Source organism: Fukomys damarensis, unplaced genomic scaffold (assembly GCF_012274545.1).
Source record: "Fukomys damarensis isolate Sample0158 unplaced genomic scaffold, DMR_v1.0_HiC HiC_scaffold_32, whole genome shotgun sequence".
NCBI lineage: Eukaryota > Metazoa > Chordata > Mammalia > Rodentia > Bathyergidae > Fukomys > Fukomys damarensis.
The window spans coordinates 48,964,835-48,977,829 of NW_022900944.1; the positions used below are offsets into that span (position 1 = coordinate 48,964,835).

Genomic DNA, 12,995 nt, shown 5'->3' on the forward strand with positions numbered 1-12,995 from the left:
TTTTTTTTTTTTTTTTTTTTTTTTTTGTACCAGCGATCAAACTCAGGTCCTTGCACTTGCCAGGCAGGCAGTGGAACCACTAAACTAAATCCCTGGCCTTGCTTAGGTAATATTGATTAAGTGGGGATCCAATGAGGAAACAAGTCTCATAGCTGGCATTCAAGGAATGCAAAGATTTTTGGTGGTAAGGGGTGAGTCAGGGATCTTTCTTGGAAGATCTTGGTCCCCCCCTCAGGTGATTGATACCTATTTAGAATACCAATCATTGCTTCTCTGCCGTTTGGCTAAGACCAAGTATAGAATACAAATCACAGCTATTTATCTTACGTGGATAGGGTAGTTTCTCTTCTTTGATTATGCTGGCTTTCAGTGAATATGCCTTGATCGTTCTCCATGTAAGCTTTTCAGCTGTCCTCTATGTTAGTTCCTTAAAGGCTGGCCCTGTCTGCCTACAAGATATCTAATTAGCTTACCTATCTATAATTATGAGGCAGTGGCATGGCTACTGTTGGGCGCTTTTAGCCAAATTTATGTTAAGAATCAAGAGCAAAAAGCCCAGCACTATGATTTAAACCACTGAGTTTGACCAGAAAGGAAGATTCAGTAAACTATGGACTATAAAGTGTAAACCTAGAGCTGAGGTGCGTGGGAGGCTACCGCTCGTGGTTCCAGTCCTGGTTCTTGATCCTCCACAATGGGTGAACCACAGCAAGCGAGTGCACTCCCACTACCTCCAATGCACTACATCAAGGAATATACAGATGAAAATATTCAGCTCCGTAGCCTCCCCCTCCATTTAAAGACAGTAGTATGATGTTTGGCAACCAGTTCCAATGTGATGATCTTATCATCTACCCTTTGGAAAGTCAGGGAATTGAACAGCTTCATCCTCCACAGTTTGATCATAAAAAGAACTGAGAACACTCAATATGTCATTCCTTATTAATTTTTTGGACCCTTTAAGATATCTTGATAAGGAGCTCTGGGAGTATAAAGTGAAAAGAGAAGCTAGAAGATCTTACGCTGCTTTTTGTACATGTGCATCATCTTATAAACGAATACCGACCCCACCAAGCAAGAGAGGCCTTGAGAGTCATGATGGAGGTCCAGAAACACCAACAGCTTGAAACAGCTGAGAGGCTTCAGAAACACCTAGAATGAGTAACTGAGTTGATTCAGAATTGCCTGGCTTCTTTGCCTGATGATTTGCCCTATTCAGAAGCAGGGATGAAAGTAAACGTTGAACCAATGATGCTGATGACAGCAACAATTGCACTGGACACAACGAACAACAAAGAGAAACTTCAGGTCATCAAAGGGCCCAGATTATAGAGAAAGATGCTGCCTTACGTGTCCTTGTTGATGAAATGAATGAAAGATCATGGAAGTCTTCCTATTCTTTTCCCTTCTGGTAAATAGAGTTGTAAATTAGCATATTTTCTTTTGGACAGTGTTAAAAGAGGTACTGTACAGCTGAAGAGAGAAAAAGATTCTTTTTCTTGACTCCAGCTTTTCAATTATGAGATGCTATAGGCAATAATTTCCCTGCATAATAGGTATAGGAAAATGACAATACCTACATTAAGTATAATCACCTTAAAAAGCAAAATGTGCAGGGCATGGTGGTGCACGTCTGTAATCCCAGCACTTGGGAGGCTGAGGCAGGAGGATCGCTATGAGTTCGAGACCAGCCTGGGCTACATAGTGAGTTCCAGGTCGGTCTCAACCAAATAGTGAGACTCTGTCTCAAAAACAGCAAAAAAAAAAAAAAAAAAAAAAAAAAAAAAAAAAAAAGCAAAATATTGGCTTTTGAGTGGAAGATTCTTATTTTGGAAGTAGCAATAAAACTTTGAAGATATCCTCAGTAATAGCAAGTTTTCATCCTTGAAAAAAGTAAACTTGCTTTAAGAATAATTAATAAAAGATATTGAGCTGTATATGCAGGATTATGAAACCTCTAGACTTATTTTATTAAACATTTTGTTTTATCTCCAAAAAGTAATATAAAACGCTAATAGAAGAACCCAGTAGAATTAAAAACCTGTATTTTCCTCATGACTTGTTGTAAATCACCCTCGGCCTCTTTTCCCCATCCTACATAAAATTATGGGGTGGCAGTCCCATAAGTTGTTCTTTTTGCCAGTCATTCAGGTAATGAATTAATTGTTTGGTCACTTTAGTTTCTAGTAATTAAGATGACTATGTAGTTAGGCATACATTTCCTTTTATCTTAGCTCAGGTTTGCTTAGGGGTAGAAGCCTGCAACAGGAAAAAGGTTTGCTAGCAGGGACTGCCAGATGCCTACCAAAGATTCTTGCTCCCTTTTGAGATAATGCTGAGAGATGGCTGCCCAGTCAGGGACTGCACACCTCTAAGTGGCCTTGTATCTATGTGAGGCCTTAGGACTTTTAAGTCCTGGAAAATGAAATAATATGGGTGTAGGAATCCAGGTCTGCATCACTAAAATTTCTTGCATGATCCTCCATGTTCTCCTGCCATCTCCTGGTTAGGTAGGTACATTCAGGATATCTTTGAAGCCACTTGAAGATGGCAAAGATCCAGTATTTCTGCTTCCTTGAAAGAGGACTAGGTCTACCTTTCATTAATTGCACATCTCTTCTCCCAGAGAATGTGACTTTATGTGAGCAAAAAATAAACTTATTTTCAGTATTGGAAGAAAAGAAAATTATGGACTGTAAAGGTAGAGCCAAGGAGATATTGGTTGCTGAGAAGGAACAGGGCAATAGAAAAGATGGCTTGAGGGTTTCACAAGAAGCAACAGGACTCTACCCTTTGCAGCTTCAAATTTGCAAAAGTGACTTTGCTTTGAGAAGAGAGCCCCAGAGCCCATGTTCTAGAAAGGTGGCAGCCCAGAAAAGTTGTTCCTCAGGATTTGGTTCATGCACACTGGACCCCTACAGCCAAGAGAGAAGGAAGTCTGGCTGCCGCTCCAGTTGGTAGCCGATCTTGGCATCATCCATGTGGGGCTGGTTTGGGTGCATGCAGAATTCAAGAGCTGTAGGGTCGGAAAGGCTTCCACCCAGATTTCAGAAGAAGGCCTGGGAGGCCAGGCAGTGGGCCTCTGAGAGTGGAGACCCGAGAAAGGTGGAGAAGCCAGGAACATGGATTGTCCAAGGAAATCTGCAAGTGAACAGGGAAATGATTCCTGAGCAGAAGCTGCAGCTAACTGAGTAGCAAACGAAAGGTCCCTCCTAGCTCCGGCCCCTCCACACGTAAAACCTGTCTGGGTCTCACTCAGATTTGCCCAGACATGTTTTCCTCCACTGTCCTTTGTTCTCAGTGGAATTTCTGTGACTCCTGCTTTCCGCCATGTGTAAATAAGGTGAATCCTCATGTACCTTTCTATCCAATTGAATAAGCTGAATGTATCTACCTCAACCAATGAACTGATGTTGAGTGTCTTGCTACTGTACCCTCACCTCTCCCAAATCTGTGTAAACCCTTTTCAATGCCCAGATGGGACTGATCACTTTGTGGAGAAGTCCTCGGTCAGTCCACCAGCGAAATAAACCCGCCTGCAACTTCCAGGGTGTGTGCTTGATTCTTCTTGGCCTAACTGTTACATCACCTAGAGCTACAACACTGTGAGTTATATTTGCTACAGTACAAGGAGTGTGTAAAGCTAGGCCAAGAGAGAAGCCATGGGAGCTACAAGCACCAGCAGTGCCTTAGGGGTGCAATCCCTTGGGGTTCACAGCTTGGCACAGATTGCCAGGGATGCTGCAAGTAGTAGTACAGGGGAAGAGAGGCGACTCCCAAACCCGCTGGAAATCCAAAGTGTGAGCTCATGTTCTCTAAAATCGAAGAATGAATTCTAGGAACAATGGCGGTTAGGAGCAGGAAAATTTTATTGAGAGAAAGCTAGCTTCTGTCTGAGAGAGACAGAAGGGGCACTGGAAAAAGTGGATCGCCCACCAACCCTGCTTCTCAAAGGTGTTTTATGGGACAAAGCCCTGAGTTGAGGCAGGTTCAAGGTGGGACAAAACTATAGTCAACTAGTAAGATTGCAAGTACAGTAGCTTAGGGAATACTGATCAGTGAGAAATCACAAGGTGGACAAAAGTATGATCAACCAATGAGATTATGACAAATAGGGCTGGGGATTTAGCTCAGCGGTGCAGTGCCTGCCTCGGCACGAGGTCCTAAATTCAATCTCCAGTATGTGAGGAGGGTATGATGACAAGTATAGTGGTTTAGGTAATATTGATTAGATGGGAAGCCAATGAAGAAGCAACTTGTGCAGTGAATGCACAAGGATTTTTGGTCAGGGATCTTTAATGGGAGGGGTGAGTAAGATCTTGGTCCCCCACCCAGGTGATCAATACCTATTTAGAATATCAATCACTGCCCTTCATTCTTAGGGGAAGCACGAGGTTGTGGTACTTTGTCTTCTTTTACTATGTTGGCCTTCAGTGTATGTGTATTGATTTCTCCCCTGTTGGCTCCTTCCAGGCCAGCCTTGTCTAAGTGTGTACAACTGCATACAAGACATCTAATTAACTTACCTATCTGCAGTATTGAAACTGTGGAATGTAATGTTTGCCCTGCTGGATTTTGGTTTTGCTTTGACCCATTCCTTGTTATCCCCCTGTCTGTAACTTTTGGAATGGAAATGTCTATCTTATGCCTTTCTTTTGGAGGTAGGGTCTTGCTCTGTGTTATAGCTGTCTCATGCCACAAAAATACCCAAATTAAAGGAGTCTTTTTTGTTTTTCTTTTTTTGGTACCAGCGATCAAACTACCCTCTTTGTGCTGCTTTCGAGGCAGGTGGTGGAATCACTGAGCTAAATCCCCAGCCCAAAAGGAGTTTTTTTTTAATGGCCAGTGACCAAGGATGAGCTTGTGCTATCATCTTCCTTGGTACCTATTAAGCAGGGAAGCCCAGTTTTTAAAGGGAGAAACCACACAATAGAATGTCATGATCTCATTTTTGAACAAGCACAGGGTTACAGAAGCAGATTGCAAGTTAGATTAAAATGCAATTTTGGGGATCGGGCAGGAACTTTCTATCTTTTTTTTTTAATTGAGGTTATTGGTACAATCTACGTATACAATACAATTACATTCATCATTGGGATTCTGTACCTTTACATAATAGGTCTTGATTCTCATTTTTCCCCTTGTCCCTGCCCTCCCTTCACCCCTTCCTCCCCTCCCCATTTACAAACACCTTATTTCCATTTTTTCAGTTGCTCATATTTTTTTCTCTCCCTTATTACCTTTCCCCCACCCTTCCCACTTTCCCTACACCTTTAGACCTTTACTTCCTATTTCACATTATTAATTATCTCATTAGGATCCTGTGTACTATTATAGTTTTTTACACCATAGAAACTATTCGGTATTTCAATTAAAGAAATCTCTGTATGAACATTAAAAATAGGGAATCCTAAAATAAAACTAAAAAGGAAAGTAAAAGAGAAAAGGCAATGATGTAACATCAAAATAATCCTTAATTCTGGAGTTGAAAATGGTCCCTGAACATATTTAAATTGCTTTTCGCTCTTATAGTCTTATCAGGAACTTTCTATCTTTATGGTTAGGGCCTTAATGTAACGTGTCCTGTCCTTTGTTCTTAACCACAAGACAGTCTGTGTCCTGTCCTTTGATCTCAACCACAAGGTAAGCTATGTGGTAGTTAACCTATCTCTTTAGACAAGCAGTCCAGGGAGGAAAAGGGCTAACATTTGGGCAAAGGCTATTGTGTGTGTGTGTGGGGGTGTTTTCTGGTTAACTCGCTTACTTCATTGTGCAGTCCAGGCTGATCTTAAACTTGCTATGTAGCCAAGGGTGGCCTTGAACTCATGGTGATCCTTCTGCCTCAGCCTCCTGAATGCTGGGATTACAGGCTTGCACCACCATGCCTAGCTATGTTGTATCATTGAGTGTTGGAAGTGTTTAGCTTTCTTTTCATTTGTACAGGGCTTGCAGCTAAGAGTTTGTCTTAAATCTCAGAAGTGGCTTTGGATTTGGACTCTTCAGCAATGCTGAAACTGTTAGGAGTTTGGCAACTCTTGGAGATGGACTAAATGCCTTTTCCATAAAGGGATGTGCATGAGTCTTTGAGGGGTCAGGTATGGAATGTTATGGCTTGTGCCTAGATTTCCCCACAAAGCCTCATGCAGTCATAGGTGGGGCTTTTTCAGAGGTGACTGGATCTAGAATGTGTGACTCTGGGATTGATTCATGGTGCAATGCTGGGACCAATGGCACTAGGATTAAGGGTATGAGTGCTACCTGCCCTAAGTAGCCTGGATAAGATACAAAGGATAGAAAGACCTGTGATCATCCCTTTCTACTTTTGTGGGGGGGTTGAGACAGGGTCTCACTATGTAGTTGAGACTGACCTGGAACTCACTATGTAGCCCAGGCTGGTCTTGAACTCACAGCGATCCTCCTGCCTCAGCCTCCCAAGGGCTGGGATTACAGGAGTGTACCACCATGCCCGGCCCTTGCTACTTTTGATACCTTCCTTTCACAATGAACTGTTTCTCCTCTGTGATGCCACCCTGCCTTGGAGCCAGCTGACTGCAGACTGAAACTTCTACAAAGTCTGAGCTAAATGAATTTTTCTCCCTTTAACTTTGGGCATTGATTGTTTAACTCAGCAAGAAGAGAAAAGTAACTAACACAGTCTGACTGTAGTTTATCACATGTGGAAGCATGAACACACACAACACAGGGAATGTCAGGACTCAGTGTTTTGGGGACACAGTTGAACTGATGAACTATGTCACTTACACAGCTGTCTGTCAAAAGTTACATATGTGTATATAAAAATGGTAAATGTTACTGCTTCCAAGTTGTACTTCAATTTAAAGTTAACTCTTAGCCAATTTAAATACACATGAGGGTGATCAAACTTGTAAAAAAAAATCACTCTAGGACTCACTGGAGGGATTGCCAATGGTATGATGGACACAAAATGTGTGAATTGTTCTTTTCTAGTACATTTATCCTCATGTACGTGACAATGTATGTGACAGCCTCTAATACCAGTCAGAGAAAAGTCAGGAAATGTGTTTTCATTCCATATTTCCTTCAGCTCGAGGGCCAGGGATTTAGCTCAGCGGTTCGGTGGCCTGCCTTGCAAGCGCAATGACCTGAGTTCAATTCCCAGTACCAAAAAAAAAGACTACCCATATTTCCTTTAGCTAGAGGCATGGTGCCATCACTTTGACAGTACCCTGGATTGTTCAGACCATTAGCGACCACAGCTTCACCCAGGCATTGTGAGATAGGCAAAATCTTAGGCTGTAACCCAGACCATTGCAACAGTGACTCAGGGGAGGAATCAAATATCTGGGCCTTAACAAGTCCAGTGGATTTTGATGCTAAAGGGTAAAGACCATTTCTCTAGGAAGATAAAAATTAATTGTAATGATCTGGGAAATTCAATTCCGATGGTTAAGATTTTACCTAAATGGTTAGGTTTTTGCTCAAAATGTATGTTGCTTTCTAATAGGGTGAAGATTGGTTCATTCATTTATTGCTATATCCCTATCAATTAGAGCATTGTCTAGCACATAGAAATGGGTCAATAAATACTTGTCGAACTGCATAATTTAAAAAAGAATGTTTACTCTAAAATAGAAATTTAAATTGTCATTTTTCATCTGTCAAAGATTCAAAAGATTGATCCTACTCTGTGTCAAGAGAGCTTGAGGAAATAAACATCCTCAGACATTGCTTGTGGGTGTGTGAATTGGGAGCATTCTCTGGAAGACAAGTTGGTATCTACTGAAATCCTTATGTTCTTTGGTCCAGCAAGTCCATTTCTTGGAATGCACACCACGCATGTAGAAATGGCCAAATATCAGTTGTGCTCTCACTGTGTGAAAGGTGCTTGGGTATAGAGATGATTTAGGAAACAGCCTATACCAGGTTTTTCATTGGGAATCAGAAAAAACCTATTGCTCATTGGTGGAGCACTGTGTCGGGCTTGGGGCACCCACAGTGACTTACAGCTCTACAGAGAATTCAGAAGCTCTTCACACAGTGACAGGCTCATTCCTTGTGCTGAGGGTGAGAAACCAAAGTGCAGGAAGAACGGGTAAAATGACCCTCTATGTAAGCAGGGCATGGGCATGTTTGTGACTGGTATGTGATGTTTCTGGAAGGAAATTAGACACCCACAACGGCTGGCTCTGCCAGAGGTGACTGAGGCCAGGGCAGGGGAGACTTTCCAATTTATATCTTTTCTTTTTGTACCTTTGAACACTAAACCCTATCAAATTCACCAATACCAATTTTGGTACCAGGAATTGAACTTGGGTCCTTGCACTTGTGAGGCAGGCAGTGGAACTACTGAGCTAAATCCCCAGCCCACCAACACCAATTTTGTATGGAAATTATCACAACTAAATCCAGGATGGGCAATGGGGTGGCCATATCACCTTCAAAGACCAGACGTCAGCCAGGATGTGGTGCTTCCCTCAGGTGCAATGAGAGGTTTTAGCAATGACCATTCTGGAAGTGGCACATGGGGAGAGGGCTCCATTCATTTTCTGTTCAAATTGCAAATGACTCTGAGTGTCCTCAATGGGAAGCAAAGAGAGCCCTTGACTATTTCCCAGCTCCAGATCAAGACCTTGAGGTGGGTGCCCCCCTGCTCCCCACCCTCCATCTTGAGTCCTGGAGGAGCCTGTCTGTTGTCCCCTGGGCCTCGCCACGGGAATGTATCATACTCTGGATCCTCTCTTCCTGTCCAGGGTCAGCTACGTCTTTCAGCCACCAGCCAGAAACCTGCAGCACGTGTCCTCAGGCCCCCTCCCTCCAAGCTGTTCTAGGTTCGCTGTCTGAGACCAAGCACAGCCTGACTTTCTCTGGCATCCCTTAGGATTTATGGCCTTTATCCCAAAATAAACCTAGAGTACAAAACACAGCCTCTCATATTTCAGCTATTCCTCTTGGACCCCTGAAAGCTGGCCCTGCCTGGTTGCAGGAAGCACAACAAAGAGCCATTCAGGGGCCTCTGGGCAGGGGAAACTCGAACCCACTGACTGCTTACTGCAAAAGGTGTGTGTGGCATCCCTGGGGAGAAGCCGACCTGTTTTTGAATGTGGAATGGATTTAGCAAGGCCCAGGAGGCTCTGCTCTCCAGTCCTGACAGGTGAAGCAGTTCAGCCTCTGTCTAGGTGAGGGACATCAGAGGCATTTGCTTGGATATTGTCTCTGCGCCTGACTCGCTCTAGATTCTTTCCCTGAACACTGCACATGTCCTTGCTGCACTGCCATGGATCCTGTGCTCCTGGATCATGGCACCCTGGAGTTACCTGCCACAGTTGTAGCCACAGAATACTTGGGTTCCCCAGTCCCCACTCATCGGTTTGGCCTCCAGGAACCTAAGCTCGGCATCCTCTTGTCTCCATGTCTGCAGATGCTCACAAGTAAGCATCTAGAGTTGTTTTGGTCTGCGCCAGCTGCAATCATCAACCCACAGCTGCCCTGTAATGTCACCACTGTGGGGTGATGATTTACAGTTCCCCAAAGAGTTCTCGCTAGTATTTTTTCCAAACAACAAACAGAACGCGGGAAAAATCACATCTAGTGGGGCTCCCAGTCTCCACTGAGTAGAGGTGCCTCTCGCCTGCTGGAGTGGCTGCATCTGTTCTCTCCTGTGGCTCCAGCCTCCTCTAAGGACAGATGGGCAGGTCATCTCCAGGCTGAGACAGCAATGCCCTGTGCTCCGTAAACAGCAAGAATGAACAGCTTGCATCAGAAGATAAACATGTGGGAGTGTCTCTGCAAACATAGTAACTTTAATAAAGCCATTACCCAACACCAAGCACTGGTGGATTAATCATTGCACCAAACAACTCAGACCCATTCCTGAGCAGAATGGCCCATGGTCACTATCCCCCGGGGCCATTTCCAAGCCTTGTAGAGTTGAGTATGCTACAGATGATCCATAACTAGAAATAGCCTTGGTCCAAAGCCTTCCACGCTGGGTTAATGATTGACCTACAGCAATTTCTACTGCTGTGTACTGTTGTCTTATTAACAGCCGGAAATAAACTTTTATTTCTGAAATCCCCTTGAGAAGTTCAAGTTATGGAAGGACTATCTTTCTTTAATTCTGAGGTCTTATGTTACAAATTCCCTGAACAAACAGCTAAATGTTTTATCCTTGGTGCCATTTTATCAACTGGGAGGAAATGCTTGTCTTGACTTTGAATTTCAGTTAGTAATTGGAATTTGTCACTATACCAAGGATCATCAACCACACCAGGGTCCAGCTGTATCTAGCAGCTTAAAGTCCTGATCCAATTTAATCAGCTTTGAGTGCATTTGATTAATTTTGATTATTAGCTTAAAAGTCACTCAGGGGTTCCCAGTTTTTAAAACCGAAGGCTTTGCTGCTAACAGCCATCATTAGAACATTCTAGGGCTGGGGATTTAGCTCAGTGGTTCCAGCACCTGCACTGCAGGCACAAGGACCTGAGTTTGATCTCTGGTACAAAAAAAAGAACATGTTGTGCTGGATTCCCACCTAGATCCGCTTCTAAGTCTTATCTGGTACTTTTAAGGGATATGTGGGTAAGTGACTTGGAAGAGCCTGTCTCAAAGCAATAATTTTACAGAGCACTGGGGATGTAGCTTAGTACGAAGGCTAGGTTCAGTTCTCAGTATAGTATTATCAAAAAGTTTCAACACGTGTTCACAGAACTGACTGGTACTTTTTCCTTATTTTGGTCATGGCTAGGGAACTAGAACTTCAGATAAAATAAACCAAGAGATAAATAAGTACAACCTAATTTCAATTTTTAATTTTTTTGGTAAACCCCAGTGTTTCAAATCTTACTGGCACATAACCTGGAAAGCACGGGGTCCTGAAACAATGATGCCAGGTTAAGAGGGTCAGAGTGCCCTTAAGTGACCTCGAGAGCCACTGGGTCAGGTAAGTGTGAGTGTCATCAGGTCCTCACTGAGCTCATCAGATGTGACTCTGTCTTTGTGGTTAGCAAGGGAGATTCAGACTCTTAAAGAAATATGGAAGGAGCCCTGCGACACCTCGGCCAGCTCCCCCCAGGGAAGTCTCTACTCCGTGCTCCTGTTCCCTACCAGCTTCATTTTCACCTGCCACCAGTCCAGGAAGACCCTCCCAGTAGGAGATGTTGTGAGCAGAGGTGGTTATTCCAGTGGGTTCTGAAAGCAGAAACCACTCTGTGTGGACTCACAAGAACCTGCTTACCACATCGACGCACAGGAGTAGCGCGATTCCCTTGGGCTTTGGGCATTGTGTGAGGCAGGGATTTTCCCCGAATTTCCATGTAGACAGCCTTGCTCGACATAAGTAAGAGACTATGTCACAGTATTATCAGGTGGGGCTGGGACCGGCAGTGTTTTCCAGGTTCTTATGAATGGTCAATGAATTGGTCAGAACAGTTGGTGAATGTGAAAGATTACTGTTTATTTTAGGGCTGAAATAAGAAAAAGAAAAGGAGAAGTACAAAAACGGGTGCTTTGAAGAAAAAAGAGAAGATGTGTTCTGCACGCAGAATGGACCACTGCAAAGTGCTGTCACAGCAGTCAATACCTGCCGTCTTTTTGTATGGCTAGTTGATAGCTAGTTGATCTGTGGCCTCTTGGAACTCCTGCCTTCCCACTTGATCTCCTGATCTCACGCTACAAGACTGATATCAAGTGCCAGGTCCACGTGTTTTTGTGTCAGAAGAGTGGTACCGAATGCAGAGTTCAGCTTCATCTGTGTCAGGCTCAGTAGCCTCTGCTCTGCACCTGTGGTCAGCAGGTCTCTTCCATCGATGGTTTGTCCACAGTGGCTCCAACTGCTCCAGCCATCTCCCGGATTCCTACTTTAGAAGGTTCCTGCTGCTGCTCCGTAGAACTCCTGTCTTCACCTCTGCTGGTAGCCTTGTGGAGGCCATATTTACAAGCTCAGTAACTGAGGAAAGATGGAAAAGATGCCCAGCGAGTGGTTAGAGAAATGTAAGGCAGGCCTGGTGTGGTGGCACATGCCTGTAATCCCAGCACTTGGGAGGCTGAGGCAAGAGGATTGCCCAAGTTTGAGGCCAGCCTGAACTACATAGTGAGGCCCTGTCTCAAACTAACAAAGAAAGAAAAAAAGATTAAGACACAACTCACTTTATCAAACTCTTCTGTGGGAAGGTTAGAAATTAAGGAGAGGGAGCTCCAGTGGCAAAATCCGTTAGCACGCGGTACTTATACAGAAATCAAGAAGAGGGCCAAGTCTTTAGTGAGGCGAGATGCCTTATCCTGTGGTTCCCATACTAAGCAGCCCAGCGTCACCAGGGAGCTTCAGAGCCCCAAGTTTCACCCTCGACCTGGTTGGATCTCCAGCCCCCCAGCCTTGGAATTCGCACTGACTGGGCCCCACGGCCTTGCTGCCACTTCTTGCCCAATGGCATTTTGTTGCCATGTAATTCTAACCTGGCCCAACTGTGGCTGCGCAAGGGTCCTGCCAAGCTAACCAGCAGCCTGGCTCACATCACCTCTGTGCCAGGAGTGGTGGGCGCCCTGGAATGAAGGAAGAGGGATGTCTGTGGCCACTGTGGTCCCCTGCTGGAAATGCCTCCTATCTGCCTGCCAGTGTCACACACACTCTACCTTACAGCAACCTCCCGAGATCGCCTTGCTAGCCAGTTCTCCTCCGACCTCCGAGGTGTAACCTGCCTCTTGGAACCAAGCATGGGTGACCAGGTGCCACCACTGGCATCCACCAGGCGTCAGACAGGCCAGGGCTCACAATAACTGCAGTGTGTCCGAGCAGCATGCCGGCCTACACTGAGAGCGCGCGTGGGCGCCAGTGGCCGCAGATTGCAGGGGGTGAAGAGGCCCGGCGTGCAGAGTGCGAGTTCGTGGTGACTGGGTCTCCGCTCCCCACGCCAGGGTCTGGCCCCGCAATCGCGGAGCTACTCTGCTCCGTCCCTCCCTCTCTCGTCCGCCCTCCAGGCCCCACCCGGTCCTGGCGCTCACCCCGCGCGCCCTCTCCG

At 44.9% G+C, this 12,995-nt stretch overlaps 1 pseudogene; it reads left to right on the plus strand.

The window, feature by feature from the left end:
* Window positions 1–672: 672 nt before the first annotated feature.
* Window positions 673–1,415, plus strand: LOC104864595 (annotated as a pseudogene).
* Window positions 1,416–12,995: the final 11,580 nt, after the last annotated feature.